The sequence below is a fragment of the Giraffa tippelskirchi genome, chromosome 11 (genome assembly GCF_054371585.1).
Source record: "Giraffa tippelskirchi isolate mGirTip1 chromosome 11, T2T-mGirTip1v1.2.pri, whole genome shotgun sequence".
Classification (NCBI taxonomy): Eukaryota; Metazoa; Chordata; class Mammalia; order Artiodactyla; family Giraffidae; genus Giraffa; species Giraffa tippelskirchi.
This window is the reverse complement of record NC_137285.1, coordinates 122,444,534-122,458,702: the sequence shown is the minus strand read 5'-3', so window position 1 is coordinate 122,458,702 and position 14,169 is coordinate 122,444,534. Positions and strand designations below refer to the sequence as shown.

The window sequence follows — 14,169 nt, the reverse complement described above, 5'->3', positions numbered from 1 at the left end:
TGGGATCTTGCTGGTGATGGCATTTGACTGCTACATTGCCATATGCTACCGTCGTCCATATGTCAATGAGAGGGTTCCTCGTCTCTTGACAATTCTTGATGTGAAGTCACTAGACACAGGTCCCATTCTTAGCAAACCCAACCAGCACAAAGATCACCCATTCCATACCAAAGATATTCAGTGTTGTTACATTTGCCCAACTGCTTTTGTCTACACCCTCCCCCAAGATAGCAACTTCCCAAGTTCCAGCCAGATCTCTGCACTACATCTAAATCTGAAGGACACTCATCAACCTTCAACTTTCAACCCTCCAATCTTTTGTTATTTTTTTAGCTCTAAGGACTCTTAGACAAACCATGTCCCACCATCCATTTCATCCAGTCCCATTCCCTTTAACTTTTCCATGGACACTTTCTATGTAGAGTATCATCACTGGAGTCACTCCTTTGGAACACCAGCCACACTTTTACATGCTTTGTATTTGCCTCCCCCATACCTCTACAGACAGGAAATCAACCAAAAATATTTTCTCAATTCCTTCCAGTGAATATTCTGACAAAAGTAAGATCTCCTGGACAGATCATTTCTCTCTCTTATAAAAGTCTCCAACATTCCCTATTTCCATTTTGTGTTCCCATCATTGGAGATGATTATCTCAACACACTGATCCCTTTCCTAATCCTGCCCTGACTGCCTCAACATCAGATGAAAGACTGACCTTGAAGCTCATTGAATCTACCTGGAGGGAAACCCTCACCTCCCTACCACCAGCGCTGCCCCACGTGGATAGGTACACCCCGTCACCAGTGTGGAAAGACAGAAAATTGACATTGCTTCTAAATTCTTCCCTCTCTCTCCTCTTCAGCATGTCCTGTCCTTTCAATTCCACCATCTTCCTATGATCCCACAGCTTCTCTCCTGTCCAGAGCTTCCACCTTACTGCTCAATCCACATTTCTCCTCGGGAAATCCTCTACTAGCTCATCCCATGCCCCTTGGTCCACCCTTGCTCCATCTTGGCTTTGCTCTGTAAATAAAGTCCACATCAACCTTCTGACATAGCAAGATACCTCATTCAACAAGGCCAATTCGCGCTTCCTTTATTTTCTCCTGTAAGTTACACAAGCCTAGGTGCCATTGCTGGTCAGACCCAGGATGATTCACTTCTCTATAGATAGGATCCACTTTTAGAGGAGTTCGATACTCACTGAACCCTTTATGCATGAAGAAAATACGCCTGAGGAAAGAGCACTTTACCCTGTGGAATTCATTCAGCTTGAACAGTAAGAAACAAAGGTGTTCTTTTGTAAGATCCAACCCCTAACAAAAATTAGGCGATAACATTTTCTACAAACTGAAAGTTTTTATTTCATTTCATGAATATTGAATTGAACAGATCATGCCCAAATTTTAGCAGTCAATGCCTATTATTATCGAACCTGAGTTTCTATGAAAGTTGCAGTTACCAAAATATATACAATCTAAAAATAGATTTCTAAAGTTCAAACATTAAATATAATCCTATCTCACTAAAAAGAAAAATTCATTTATACTGATGCACAATACAAAAGTGACAAAAGGAAATTACATTAAAATGATGAAGTAAAAAAAAAATGATGGAATGGAAATGCTGTGGGGTTTGTCTGTTCTTCTTCCCTGAATATCCTTCATCGCATCACTTGTCCATTGTAAACCTTGGTCTCTTGATGTGGATAATGGAGTCCTCGAGGTTAACTTCCTCGCAGAGCCGTGTGAGCACTGAAGTGTTCCTTCCATGTCAGGAATCCATACCATCGTCCCCCACCATGGAAGGGTTTGAATGCCTCCAGGGCGTTCATGTTACTTTGGCAGGAAAAGATTTCCTTCTCCACTTCCTTCTGTGGGTGGAGTGTACCTGAAAAAAGTCATGTAGATGGCTTTTAGCAGAAAGGCCTTGGAAGCGGCTTCTGACAGAAAATACCACCTAGCCCAATGTCCAGGCACAAGTTCTTACCAAGAGGAGCTGAAACCAGACAAGCTCCTCAGTAGAAGCAGACCGTGTGCAGAAAGCTCTTGCCAGTTTTCCGCTCGGCTGCCAGGAGCACCTCGACCAGAGAGTCCTCCAGGTTGTCTGCCTGCTGGAGGCGTTCGCAGAGCTCACAGATGATAAAAGACCCCAGGGTGGCGTCCTCCAGGTCGTCGTCCATGTCCACGTTGATCACGTGCACGGGCTGGCAGGTCTCCTGCTCTCGGACCCACAGCTCCTCCACCACCTTGTCGTAGACGCTCTCCTCGCAGGTGAAGATGATATCAAAGCGATCTCTGCACTCTTGAAATCTTTCTGGGCGAGGCTTGATTCTCTCGTTTCTTCCCAAGATGTGTAAGATGCCGTTGCTGGTGTAGCGTTCTCGGTCTTTGCGTACAAGGTCCTTGTGCATCTCCTCATAGGTGGTGGAGAAATCGTAAACCACGGGGAGCTTGCGTGCTGTTCCTGGGAGTCTGACTCGAGATCCAGCTCCGAAGGACCTGACTTGGAATCCTTTCCTCCTGAGGATGCGGTGGGCCTCCATGCTCCTGTTCATGTTGCTCATGCAGACCACAGCCACACTGAGCGGATACGAGGGCATGATGGTGGTGACTAGAGACTCCAGCCAGACACGTGAACTTCAGAGGCTGAGGGGACACTGAAGGCTAGGGGATGACTGGCTGGGTCCAGTTTTGTAATGAGCATTTGAATCAGAGAAGAGAGAAGGCCTTTATATAGAGGCATGGGCCCAAGGTGGGAGGAGACCTCTTGATTGGTGATTGGCTTAACTCTTGAGTGATTGGATTTGAATGGTGGGCTGGGAGCAAAGAACCCAGTGCTGTTTTCACAGCAATCCTGTGATGTAGTCACCCAACCTCAATGCCACCATGTGCCCACCCCACCCTCACCCACCTCCTGAGCATTTTGCCATCTCCAGTTAACCCTATCTGTGCCTGTGTGTATGGGGCTAGAATTGGTATCAGGCAAAACAACTAGACTACTCATTGGCTTCTCACCAGCCTTCCAAAGAGCTGAAGTCATGCATGTGGAAAAGGTCTTTGAAATTCCTGAGCCTCCTAATCCAATGACGCAAAGAATCACAGTGGTCGTTCCCCAGATTTTCATGGTAGAGTTGCTACTCCAGTAGAGTAGTTGTACTAAATCCTAGTAAGTCATTCATGGGCCTTCCTATCAGTCAAGAAATGCATGCACCCATGTCAAAAGCAACCTCTGGAAAATATGACTGCCATTGGATAGGGTTTTACAAGTTGCAAGAACACTGCATTTTCTCCATTCGCCTTTCTTCAATTCATCAGAATTCAGGAGGGTGCAGAGCAGATCTTCCTCCCTTATCTTGTCTCCAAAAGCAACTCAGTCTGAGCACTCCATACTCAGAATAGAAGCCTTTCATTGCTTTTCTCCATTTGCATAGCTGATGAAGCAACTGTACAGATTTTAAACTTGGGATCGGGACACTGACCACTAACGAAACTTAATGCTGTCACTTCAAAATGGCGAGGGACAAAGGTCTCTCCATAGAGCCACAGACTGAATGTTCTGTCCATTGCCGTGATTCTCCCAGTGCAAAGAGTCCTATGTCAGTAAACAGCCCAAGTCTACTCAAAGTGTGACCCCCAGAGCATCAGCATCAACCGAAGGGGGGCTTGTTTAACCTGGGAATTGGACTCCCAGAGCACTGAATTGGATCCCAGGGAAGGGCACTAAAGATTGAGAGCAAGTTGACTAATAGCAGAGATTTCAGAAGCTTGACTGGACCTCGGAAGTCCCCGAGAAGCATTGCCTCTAGATGGGAGGTTGAATATTCTGAAGAGAAAAGCCAGATTAGAGAAAAGGTCAGGCATACCTGAAAAGGTAGTCAGCTCTCAAATATGACGTGAAAATGTTTTTTAACAGTCACTGCCTGAGACCTAACTCATCCTGCCAGGAAAAACGAGAGAGACAGAGAGAGAAGAAAGCTCTCAGAGCCCGAACCACAATCACGATACTCCAGGAGGAAGTTGTTTCATCATGGTCCTTTGTCTTCACAGGACGGCTCTAGTGTCACCCAGTGGCGAAAATGTCCACTTCTGATCTGCTTTGGGTGCTCCTGAATTTATCTCTGAGGCTCGTGGTGGGGGGGTGGTTCTTGCTCAGCATGCCAGCATGATGGCAGCCAGGAGTTGACTCTTAGTGCCAGAGCAGCGCTCCGGCGTCGCTCCTTAAGCCCTTCTGACGTGTGCCGTGCTGGTAGAGGAGACCTTGCATGGCAGGGTTTCCTTCACTTTCTGCCAATTCTGAGCACTATTTAACTGGACACTGTCCCTGTTTTTTCACCTTGTGATAAACTTGAATATGTTTTCATTTATATGCAGATGGATTTCCTTTAGATTCAGTCCTCTTTTGAATGATGTCAACATCTTTTTTATGATTATTACCTCTTTTCTTTCTTTTTTTAAAAAAATCAATCCTGTAGACAAAATGCCTTCTCCTCAAAGTTATCTTCTGTATTTCTGGACTTACCACTCTGAGGAAGCCCATATTCTGTCAATTCTGGATGTAAAATCAATAGATACAGGTCAGATACTTAACAAACCCTACAAGTGCTGACATCACTCATTCAATACCAAGAAACTTTGGTATTGTCACTTCTTCCCCAACTGCCTTTGTCTGCACACTCCCCTGTGACAGCAGCTTCCATAGTTCCACCCAGATCTCTGCCATTACCCCAAAATCCGAAGCAGAATATTCACGAACCTTCAACCACACACCTTCCAATCTTTTATTTTTTTTAACTCTAATAGCTCTTAGACAAACTATGCTTCAGCATCCACTTCATCCAGTTCCATTCCCTTTATTTTTCCATGGATACCTACTACGTTAAGTGACTTTGCTGTAGTCGCTCCTGTGTAACATCTACAGCACTTCGAGCTAGTTTCACTCTATCATATTTGCCTCCTCCATATCCCTACAGACAGGAATTCAACCAACAGCTTTTTCTGCATGTGGATTTTCTGGCAAAATAAATTCACCTGGACAATTCATTTCTCTTTCTTTCAAAGGGCTCCTAAATCTCCCTACTTCAATTTTGTGGTCCCATCATTGGAAAAGATCATCTCAACCGACTCTCCTACTCCCTCTCCACTCCTGACTGTGACTGTCCACCATCAGATGAGCGATTGATCTTGAATACCGCTGACTATACCAGGAAAGAAAACCGTCACCTCCCTACCACTGCCCCCTTCAGATATAGATGCATCTGCTCACATGTGGGGAAAGACAGAAAATTGAGAGTGCTTCTATATCCAGCCCTCTCTCTTCTCTTCATCAAGTCTTGCCTTTTCAACTCCAACACCTCCCTCTGCTCCCACAGCTTCTCCCCCTCTGCAGAGCCAGCTCCCCATTCCTCAGAGCACTCCTCTCCTCAGGAGTTCCTTTACTCACTGATCCCTTCAGATCCATGGCACTCCATCCCACCTACATGGATAACAAAGTCCACACTTACTTTCTGATAGTGAGTAAACTAACTTCACCATCCCAACTACCTGGCCTTTCTTTTCTCTTGTAAGTCACACAGGACTTGGTGACACAGCTGGTCATAACCGAGAATGTTTCACTTCCCAACAGTAAGGATCCATTTTCGGAGGAGCACAAAACAGAAAATTACAAATGTTTGAAGCGAGAAGTAAATTCTCAAGAAAAAAGAATGGTTTTCTACATGGCATTTATAGGCTTTGAAAAAAAGGAAATGAAGACAGCCAGTTGGTAAGATCCATCCCCTACCACAAATGAGAAGACACCTTTTCTTAAATTAAAGAGTTTTATTTTGATTTATTTCATTTTGTTTTATTTAAATAAGCTATATAATTCAACAGATAGGACTTGGATTTTAGTAATAAATGCGACCACAGACTACACTGATTTATAATTTTATTTCATAAATAAGCTATTGGATTAAACAAATCATGCTTGGATTTTGCCCCCCAAAAAGCCACCAATCATCTACCCAGAAATTATAATCAAGTAGATAATTGTCAAAGAGATTCAATATAAAAGCAAAAATATTTCCAATTCAATATAATTTCCATCCAATGTATTCCCATCCCACTTAAGAAAAAACAACCCGTCATATTGATACACCAGGTCAAAAGGACAAAAGGAAACTAGTATCCATATAGATCAATAAAATAGACACTGTTCCTTTTTTCCAGAATATCCTTCAATGCATCACTTGTCCTGGGCTCCGTGTTCAGCCTTGATTGTCTATCCAGTAAAGAGAGTCCTCGAGATTAACCTCCTTGCAGAACCCTGTGAGCGCTGAGTTCTTCCTTCCAGGTCCAGTTCCACACCATCGTTCCCCACATTGGAAGGGCCGGCATGTCTACCGGTGTTCCATGTCCCCTGTGCCATGCAATGCTCTCCTCCTCCTTCACTGGGTGGGGTGTACCTGACAACAAATCATACATATATGGTCTTTAGCAGAAATGGCTTTGAAGAAGCCTCTTCCAGAAAATACCCAGTAGCCCAAGAGTCCAGGCACGAGTTCCTACCGACAAAGCAGCTGAAAGCAGCCAAGAAGCTTCCTCAGTAGAAGCAGATCGTATGCAGAAAGCTCCTTCCTGTTTTCTCCTTTGCTGCCTGGAGCAGCTCGGCCAGACAACTTTGCATGTCGTCTGCCTGCTGGAGACCCTGGCAGAGCTCACAGATGATCGAGGCTCCAAGGCTGGCTGCCTCCAGGGTGTCTTCTATGTCCACGTTGACAACCAGCACAGGCTGCCAGGTCTCCTGATCTCTGGCGCACAGGTGGGCCACCACCCGGTTATAGGCTCTCTCCCCACAGGTGAAGATGACGTCAAAGGGATCTGGGCACTCTTGAAACCTTTCTGGGCCAGGCTTGATTCTCTCATTTCTTTTCAGGATGTGTAAGACTCCATTCCTTTTGTAGTGCTTTTGGTCTTTAGAGGAGAGGTCGCTGTGCATCTTCTTATATGACATGGAGAAGTCATAGAGCACGGGTGGGTTGCGTGCCCCTCCTGGGAGCCTCACGTGGGATCCGGCTCCGAAAGACCTGACATGGAACCCGTTCTTCCTGAGGATGCGGTGGGCTTCCATGCTCCTGTTGACATTGCTCATGCAGACCACAGCCACCCTGAGCGGGGAGGAGGGCATGGCGGCAGCCTCTTGGGACTCCAGCTGGACAGGAGGACTTCAGGGTCTGAGCGGGACTCTGAAGGCGAGGGAGATGACCAGCTGGGGCCAGTTTTGTAATGAGCATTTGAATCAGAGAAGAGAGAAGGCCTTTATATAGAGGCATGGGCCCAAGGTGGGAGGAGACCTCTTGATTGGTGATTGGCTTAACTCTTGAGTGATTGGATTTAGATAGCGGACCCAGTGAGGTGACCAGAACAATCCGGTGATCCAATCACCCAATTCGGCTGCCAGGAAGTGCCTCTCTGGCTCCCTTGCCACCCCGGAGTCCTTTGCCAGGTACAGTTAACCCTGTACATGCCTGTGTATATGAGGCTAAGTTTGGTAATTCAATCACCTGAACATCTGCTCTCCACCCTGGTCTGGCTCCTGGGTGGGAATGTTTTGTAGTCTCCACTTCATCCTCTGGTCCACATTTGCAAAAGGCTACTATGCATACTAGACATTGTTTCCAGGCTACTTCCAAGCTTGTCATCATTCTCTCTACTGACCTGAGAACATGCATGTCGAAAGTGTGTTTGAAGTTTTCAAACTTACAGTTTAATTCATTATATGTATAATTGCTATTTTTTATCAAAATGAAGAAAAACCCATCTGTGTGTTGTCTACAAGAAACCTATCTTAACTGTAAAGAATCACATGAGTTAAAAATAATGTGATAGAGTAAGATATACCTTGCAAACACTAAACAAAAGAAAGCTGAGGTAGCTCTGTTTACTTGCGATAAAGCACATTTCAGAACAATGAAGATTATCTGGAATAAAGAAGTGTAGTATATAATGACAGAATGGTCGATTCTTCAAGAAGACATAACAATTGAAATGTATATGTCCTTGACAACAGAAGGTCAAAATATGTGAGCCCAAACCAGATAAAACTGCATGAAGAAAGAGACAAATCCACTATTATAGTTGGAGGCATTATCACCTTTCTTTGACTAGTTGATAGACCAGGCAGTCTGAAAATCCATGAAAATTTAGTTGTCAGGACAAAACTATGAACTAACTTGATCTAGTAGACATTTGTGGAACAGTCTTTTCAATCATAGCAGAACAAAGATTATTTTCAAGCTCATATAGAATATTTGCCAGGCTAGACATCGTTCTGGGCCATAAAGCACACCTTAACTTATTTTAAAAATGTCAATCTTATAAAGTATATTCTTAGACCAGAAATCAATAACAGAAAGCTTGAAAACATCTTAATACTTAAGAGATTAAATGAAATATTAATACTTCCAAATAACACGTGGGTTAAAAAAATTCCTAAGGGAGTATTTTTCATAGAGGAGAGATTCTTTAGAATAGAAAGTATATATTCAACTTGTTCCTGACCACGTCATATATGTATGAAGGTTAAGAAAATACACATCATAGATATTGGAGTCATTATTGTGTTTTATTACACTGAAAACAATTAAATGAAAGTTTGTTAAATTAAGACATTAGTATGAATTAAAATTTTGCTCAAGTTTTTATCTAGCAGAGCTATTTCTATAAAGTTTATTTCAGCAAAATTAATGATTTTTATTTCTCGTATGGCTGGAAGTACATGACCACAGTGCTCAGGGCAATGTCTGGCTGTCAAAAACAATTAAACTTGGGTAAAATACTGGGTTGAGAAGTTGGAGATTAATGACATTGTCCTTACCCAATCAGTAAGAGCCCCAGAAATAAACCTGCAGTTCAGCAAAGTCAAGTTTTATTTTACACATTTAAGTAAGGGACACTGAACAGTATAGGGGTGTCTGACCAAACAAATAAAAAAGGTACAGTTATGGGATTTCGAATTGGTTATGAAAAAGTTGTGTGTATTTATAACAAAACACAGATTTTTTTGAAGGTGATATTAATTTCATCCTCTGTCTTGAGAAACAATAATGTATAAGAGTACTTGTGTAATTTATTGAATATAAAGTTGTTTTTAAGTTAAAAATTTACATATGCATTCACAGTGAGCAGGTAAAACTACTTTAAAAGAATACACAAAAAGCATTAGCATTTTTTCCCCTCAACACTCATAAATGTGGATTTTTGGTGAATAAGCAGTAAATGGAATGATAATCTATGCTGGCAAATGAAATGAAATATACTACAAATGTCAAGAATCACAAGGTTTCTACAAATTGTGCATGCACATTTTCATATCCTCAGGAAAAAAATGAAGACTCATGATATATAACTCCAAAATATGAATCTTATGATGACTCTAGGGATAAATATAATTCAAATCATCCTTATATGAAGGACAGAAATTTGAAAATCATCCTTACATAGTAATTGTAGGCATTGATAGAGCAGATTGAAAATAACTTTCAGTTCAGTTCAGTCGCTCAGTCGTGTCCGACTCTTTGCGACCCCATGAATTGTAGCACACCAGGCCTCTCTGTCCATCACCAACTCCCAGAGTTTACCCAAACCCATGTCCATCAAGTCAGTGATGCCATCCAACCATCTATCCTCTGTCGTCCCCTTCTCCTCCCGCCCCCAATCCTACCCAGCATTAGGGTCTTTTCCAATGAGTCAACCCTTCACATGAGGTGGCCAAAGTATTGGAGTTTCAGCTTCAACATCAGACCTTCCAATGAACACCCACCCAGGATTGATCTCTTTTAGGATGGATTGATTGGATCTCCTTGCAGTCCAAGGGACTCTCAAGAGTCTTCTCCAACACCACACTTCAAAAGCATCAATTCTTTGGTGCTCAGCTTTCTTCACCATCCAACTCTCACATCCATACATGACCACTGGAAAAACCATAGCCTTGACTAGATGGACTTTTGTTGGCAAAGTAATGTCTCTGCTTTTGAATATGCTATCTAGGTTGGCCTTAACCTTCCTTCCAAGGAATAAGTGTCTTTTAATTTCATGGCTGCAATCACCATCAGCAGTGATTCTGGAGCCCCCAAAAATAAAGTCTGACACTGTTTCCACTGTTTCCCCATCTATTTCCCATGAAGTGATGGGACCAGATGCCATGATCTTAGTTTTCTGAACGTTGAGCTTTAAGCCAACTTTTCCACTCTCCTCTTTCACCTTCATCAAGAGGCTCTTTAGTTTTTCTTCACTTTCTGCCATAAAGGTGGTGTCATCTGCATATCTGAGGTTATTGATATTTCTCCCGGCAATCTTGATTCCAGCTTGTGTTTCTTCCAGCCCAGCGTTTCTCATGATGTACTCTGCATATAAGTTAAATTAGCAGGGTGACAATATACAGCCTTGATGTACTCCTTTTCCTATTTGGAACCAGTCTGTTGTTCCATGTCCAGTTCTAACTGTTGCTTCCTAACCTGAATACAGGTTTCTCAAGAGACAGGTCAGATGGTCTGGTATTCCCATCTCTTGAAGAATTTTCCACAGTTTATTGTGATCCACACAGTCAAAGGCTTTGGCATAGTCAATAAAGCAAAAATAGATGGTTTTTTGGAACTCTCTTGCTTTTTCGATGTTCCAGTGGATATTGGCAATTTGATCTCTGGTTCCTCTGCCTTTTCTAAAACCAGCTTGAACATCTGGAAGTTCACGGTTCACGTATTGCTGAAGCCTGGCTTGGAGAATTTTGAGCATTACTTTACTAGCATGTGAGATGAGTGCAATTGTGCGGTAGTTTGAGCATTCTTTGGCATTGCCTTTCTTTGGGATTGGAACGAAAACTGACCTTTTTCAGTCCTGTGGCCACTGCTGAGTTTTCCAAATTTGCTGGCATATCTAGTGCAGCACTTTCACAGCATCACCTTTGAGGATTTGAAATAGCTCAACTGGAATTCCATCACCTCCACTAGCTTTGTTCGTAGTGATGCTTTCTAAGGCCCACTTGACTTCACATTCCAGGATGTCTGGCGCTAGGTGAGTGATCACACCACCGTGATTATCTGGGTCGTGAAGATCTTTTTTGTACAGTTCTTCTGTGTATTCTTGCCACTTCTTAATATCTTCTGCTGCGACGGCTCGGCGCAGAAGCGAGGCGGCTGCGACGGCTCGGCCGGGCCGGGGACGGAAGCCGGGGGCGGCGGCCGAGAGGTGCTAGGCCGGGCCGGGGGCCGGGGCCGGCGGCCGACAGGGGATAGGCCGGGACGGGGGCCGGGGGCGGCGGCCGACAGGGGATAGACGGGGTCGGAGGCGGCGGCCGACAGGGGCTAGGCCGGGCCGGGGCCGGGGGCGGCGGCCGACAGGGACTAGGCCGGGCTGGGGCCCTGGGGCCGGGGGCGGCGGCCGACAGGGGCTAGGCCGGGCCGGGGGCCGGGAGCGACGGCCGACGGGGGCTACGCGGGGCCGGCGGCCGGGGGCCGGGGGCGGTGGCCGACAGGGGCTAGGCGGGGCCGGGGGCCTAGGGCCGGGGGCGGTGGCCGACAGGGGCTAGGCCTGGCCGGGGGCGGGGGCGGCGGCCGGCAGGGGCTAGGCGGGGCCGGGGCCGGGGCCGGGGGCGGGGGTTGGTGGCCGACAGGGACTAGGCCTGCCGGGGGCTGGGGGCGGCGGCCGGCAGGGGCTAGGCGGGGCCGGGGGCCGGGGGCCGGGGGCCGGGGCCGGGGGCGGCGGCCAACAGGGACTAGGCCGGGCTGGGGCCTGGGGGCCGGGGGCGGCGGCCGACAGGGGCTAGGCCGGGCCGGGGGCCGGGGGCCGGGGGCTGGGGGCGGCGGCCGACAGGGGCTAGGCGGGGCCGTGGGCCGGGGGCCGGGGGCGGTGGCTGACAGGGGCTAGGGCGGGCCGGGGGCTGGGGGCCGTCGGCGGCGGCGAGAGGAATTACCGAAGGCCCAAGGAGCAGGGGCTGCGTGGGCACAGGAGGGCAGAGAGGAGTTACTCCACATTCAAGGTCAGGAGGGGCAGTCGTGAGTAGAAACCTGTTGTCCAAGGTAAGGAGCAACGCTGCACTTTGCTGGAGCAGCCGTGAAGAAATACCCCACGTCCAAGGTAAGAGAAACCCAAGTAAGACGGTAAGTGTTGCGAGAGGGCATGAGAGGGCACACACACTGAAACTAAAATTACGGAAAACTAGCTAAACTGATCACACGGACCACAGCCTTGTCTATCTCAATGAAACTAAGCCATGCCGTGTGGGGCCACCCAAGACGAAAATAACTTTAATTTTCATTAATTTAACTCAATATTTAATGGCATTTTAAGTACAAAGTTGGTTTTGCCGGAGACCTGGGTTTGATCCCTGGGTTGGGAAGATACCCTGGCGAAAGGAAAGGCTACCCACTCTGGTATTCTGGCCTGGAGAATTCCATGGACAGTATAATTCGTGGGGTCACAAAGAGTAAGACATGACAGAGCGACTTTCACTTTCACTTTCCTTTCACAGCTGATTAACAATGTGGTAGTTCCCTTTCTCCCTGGCAACCATAAATTCATTCTGTAATCTGTGAATCTGTTTCTGTTCTGTAAATAAGTTCATTTGTATCATTTCTTTAAGATTATGCATATAAGGGATACCATGTTTTATTTTTCCTTCTCTGTCCGACTTACTTCACTTAGTATGACAATCTGTAGGTCCATCCATGTGCTGTAAGCGGCATTATTTCATTCTTTTTTAATTGCTGAGTAATATTCCATTGCATATATGTACAACATCTTCTTTATCCACTCCTCTGTTGATGGACATTTAGGGTGCTTCCATGTCTTGGCTGTTGTAAACAGTGCTGCAATGAATATTGGGGTGCATGTATCCTTTCGGATGGTGTTTTTTCTCCAGATATATGCCCAGGAATGGGATTGCAAGGTTATATGGTAGCTTTGTTTTTAGCTTTTTGAAGAAATATCCGTACTGTTCTCCATAGCAGTTGCACAAATTTACATTCTCACCAGCAGTGTAGAAGAGTTCCCATCTCTCCATACTCTGGAGATGTGCATAACTTTTAGTTAGACTATCACTCACTGAGGCAGAGAATATACCCTACTGGCTTTTCATGTTTCTTTTTTGCATGTTCACAGATGAAGTGTGTGAGATATGTCAAAAGTCTGAATTTTCATCTCTGTCTGAGAGTTTGAGGTCATGTCTCTGGTAGTCTCTACATATATGCTTTCTTTAAACCACACTAGTGTTAGCCACACAGTCTTTTGCTTACTGGGCAACCCTGGCCTTGATGACCAGCACATGTGGATCTCCAACCCCTTCTTCATTTCCTATGTCATCGCTCTGCTTGGTAACAGCCTACTGATCTTCATTATCTTCATAGAATGGTGCCTCCATGAATCCATATACCTCTTCCTCTGCATGCTGTCTGGAGCAGACATTGTCCTCTCCACATGCACAGTCCCTCAGGCCTTGGCTATCTTCTGGTTCGGTGTTGGGGAGATCTCCCTGGATTGCTGCATCACCCAGCTCTTCTTCATCTGTTTCACCTACATTCTGAGTCAGGGATTTTTCTGGTGAAGCCATTTGACTGCTACATTGCCATATACTACCCTCTGAGATACACCGCTATTCTTACACATACATTGATTGGGAAAATTGGTGTTATCATCTTTCTGAGAAGTTATTGTATGATTTTTCTGCATGATATTTCTTTTGAAAAGATTGACTTCCTGTCAAAATAATGTCATCCCACACACTTGTTGTGAAAACATTGGCTTGGCCAAATATGCTTGTAATGACATTAGAGTGAACATCTGGTATGGACTCTCTGTCATAATGTCAACAGTGGTCTTAGATGTCCTATTAATTTTTTGTTTCCTACATTCTGATTCTCCATGCTGTCTTCCACATCCCTTCCCAAGATGTTCATCACAAGGCTCTCAAGATGTGTGGATCCCATGTCTGCATCATCATTCTCTTTTATGGGCCTGGAATCTTCACAACCCTGACTCAGAGGTTTGGTCGGCACATTCCACCTCATATCCACATCTTGTTGGCTAATGTTTGTGTTCTGGCTCCACCTATGCTGAAGCCCATCATTTATGGGATCAAGACTAAGCAAATCTGGAGCAGGTGGCTCACGTATTTTTTCCAAGGCAAAGATAA

General features: G+C 45.3%; 3 pseudogenes; 1 reads left to right on the top strand and 2 right to left on the bottom strand.

Moving 5' to 3' along the window:
* Positions 1 to 2,020: 2,020 nt before the first annotated feature.
* LOC145525173 (RNA polymerase II subunit A C-terminal domain phosphatase SSU72 like protein 3 pseudogene) lies at positions 2,021 to 2,605 on the bottom strand (annotated as a pseudogene).
* A 3,980-nt stretch (positions 2,606 to 6,585) lies between these two features.
* LOC145525167 (RNA polymerase II subunit A C-terminal domain phosphatase SSU72 like protein 3 pseudogene) lies at positions 6,586 to 7,170 on the bottom strand (annotated as a pseudogene).
* Positions 7,171 to 13,224: 6,054 nt separating this feature from the next.
* LOC145525278 (olfactory receptor 52B4-like) lies at positions 13,225 to 14,169 on the top strand (annotated as a pseudogene).